This window comes from Octopus bimaculoides, chromosome 14 (genome assembly GCF_001194135.2).
Source record: "Octopus bimaculoides isolate UCB-OBI-ISO-001 chromosome 14, ASM119413v2, whole genome shotgun sequence".
Lineage (NCBI taxonomy): Eukaryota > Metazoa > Mollusca > Cephalopoda > Octopoda > Octopodidae > Octopus > Octopus bimaculoides.
Window position 1 is genome coordinate 2677327 of NC_068994.1, and position 3300 is coordinate 2680626.

A 3300-nucleotide genomic window follows, 5' to 3' on the forward strand; every position below is an offset into this window, starting at 1 on the left:
TAAAAATAAAAATACTTTATTGTTGATGTTGAAATTCCAATAAAGTAGCCTTGGATCTAGGTTAGAAACCGGCTCTTTCTCTATTAGCAAGAAATCTTGAAATTAAACTGAACAATGACATACATGCACACATGCATATATACATACATATGCACACATATATTTATATATGTATATATATGTGGATATGTATATACATATATGTATGTATATATATTCATATCTATATACATGTATATATGTATATATATATATATATACACACACACATATACATGTATACAAATATACATATATATACGCAGGCACAGGAGTGGCTGTGTGGTATGAAGCATGCTTCCCAGTCACATGGTTCCAGGTTCAGTCCAACTGCGTGGCACCTTGAGCAAGTGTCTTGAACTATAACCTTGGGCTGACCAAAGCCTTGTTAGTGGATTTGGTACACAGAAACTGAGAAAAGCATGTTGTATATATATATATGTATATGTATGTATTTGTGTATCAGTGTTTGTCACCAAACCATTGCTTGACAACCGATGTTGGTGTATTTGCATCCTCGTAACTTAGCAGTTCAGCAAAAGAAATCAATCAAATAAGTACTAGGCTTACAAAGAATAAGTCCTGGGGTCGATTTGTTTGAGTAAAGCCGGTGCTTAAGGATGGCCACAGTCAAATGAGTGAAACAAGTAAAAAGAATGTATGTGTATATGTATATATATATGCGTGTGTGTGTGTGTGTGTATATATATATAGTCAATTCAAAAAAAATCATTAAAAAATAAAAAAACAAACATGACGACATAGTACATGCAATGTATTAACATGATGCTTGGAGAAGGAAGAGAGCAGTTGTATTACACATATATATATATACACACACACACACACACACACATACATGTATATATATATACACACATACATACATATATATGTATGTATATATATATATATATATGTACATACATACATATGTATGTATATATACATATATATATATACATACATTTATATATATATATACAAATATATGTGTGTATATCTATGTACACACACACCACAAATATGTGTATATACATATATACATATGTATACATATACATGTGTATATATGTTTGTATGCATGTGTATGCGAGTATGTGCATATGTTTGTGTCTCCTTGACATTGCATGGTGTTGTAAATGATCAGCACTGTTATAAAGGCAGTGTTATTCATTTCCAATATTTTGCGTAAACATGTCTGGCTATGAGGAAATATTACCTTCCTTGGTAAACAGGTGAGGGTTGGTGACAGAAAGTGCCCCCCCCCCGGTCATAGGAAGTCTGCTGAATGTTATCTGTTCAACCTATGCAACCATGGAAAAGTGGATGTTAAAATGATGATAATGATACACACATACACACATAGGTATGTAAATATATGCATAAATTCCAAGCAGACGTGTGCATGTGTGTATATACATACATATGTATGTATGTATGTATGTAGTCATATATATACGTATATATATATGTGTGTGTGTGTGTGTGTGTGTGTGTGTGTATGCACACACACATACGTATATAAATTTACACACATGTATATATATTTATATATACATTTGTATATATACATATTTCAAAATGTAACTACATGTAAATCATTGGCAATTTTTTTCCTCTTGGACTTTCCTCTGTCTCCTGTTTCTGACAAAGAGCTTTGCTCAAAACGTAAAACCATTTTTCTTTCCTTCCCTGAGCGTCTGCTAATACTTTACATGTACCATGTCCTTGTGTTGTTGATTTTCTTGTTTGTTCTTCATTTTTTTGGATTTATATATATATGTATTTATGTGTGTGTCTGTGTGTGTGTATATAAATATATATATTACATATATATATATATATATATATATATATACATACATATATATATATATATACATATACATATATACATCCACAAACATATGCATACATGTATGTATATATATATATATACATATGCGCACACATTTATGCTTGTTATTTATATGCTGTTTATACACCTGTCTTCATCTTTTGTTTTTCTGTAAATTTCATATATATATATATATATATGTGTGTGTGTGTGTGTGTGTGTGTAAAATTGATCACTGCAGAATATTTCTGAATTTTTAAATTTTTTTCTAAGTATTAAGTATAAAACAATTATTTGAATGTATGTGCATGTGTGTATATACAAATAAACTATATTTATACCTAAATGTATACCTATGGAACATTCATAAAAAAATTTTTTAATGATACTTTAGATGTATAGTATGTATTTTTGTTATCAATATTGGTCTGTCTCTCTCTGTATCTATCATGGGATGAAGGTAACATTCTATAATGATTTCTCAGTTGACATGTGGTTACAGAGTCATAAGCACACAATACACAGCTATTTAAAATTAAGCATGTAACAACAGTCAACGAGCACTTCTGCAGATGTTCCACTGTTCATTGAATCGTGTAAACCACAAAACACCGGTAGTTTTCAAAGTTTGCATGAAGAGGTATTGAAAAATTGTATATAAAAGATCATAGAAACAGAACACAGACACACACACACACACACACACACACACATATCAATATATATATATATATGTGCATGTATATTTATATATTTACACAAATATATTGAAGTATATATAGATATATAAACACACATACACACACACACACACATGCACAGGCATATACACCAGCATACACACACATATGAGTACATACATGAAGAAATAACAAAGTACATTCTCTATAAAAGGTTTTGATGTTAGAAAATATTCATTTAACAATATATTTTAGATGCTTTAATCCCTTTTGCTTACATACTGAAAAATAGGCTAAGACACACAGAGTCATATAAACACATGTAAACAGTTATATCTACGCTGTTCTCATCAAACTGTCCAGTCTATGCCAGCATGAAAGAGAGTGGTAAGATGATGATGATGATGATGATGATGAGGATGATGATGATTTATCTCTACACATTCAGTGATGTGCAAACATTTATATATGTAAAAAATTTCTGTTGATTCTCAAAGGAGTGTTAAATTTCAGAAATCAATAGGTAATAGTAAACTGTTCATCAATAAATTTTAATTGAATGGCTCAAAAATACCTCAAGAATGCATACGTTCATACATATATGTTTGTGTCTGTATCATCATCCTCATCTAATGCCCATCATACACACATATATGTATATATATATATATATGTATATATGTATATATATATATATATATATATATATATATATATATATATATATATATATATATATAT

General features: G+C 29.5%; 1 protein-coding gene across 5 annotated transcripts in view; it reads left to right on the plus strand.

The window, feature by feature from the left end:
• LOC106867369 (protocadherin gamma-A10) overlaps window positions 1-3300 on the plus strand; it is a 63869-nt gene that overhangs the window by 4024 nt on the left and 56545 nt on the right. Inside the window, exon 1 of one of the 5 annotated variants that reach the window (XM_052972920.1) lies at window positions 1388-1408. The exons of the other annotated variants lie outside the window; for them this stretch is intronic. The gene's annotated coding sequence lies outside the window, so the exon portion shown is untranslated. Of the gene's footprint in view, window positions 1-1387; window positions 1409-3300 lie in introns of those variants that run through there. 5 annotated transcript variants of the gene reach the window in all.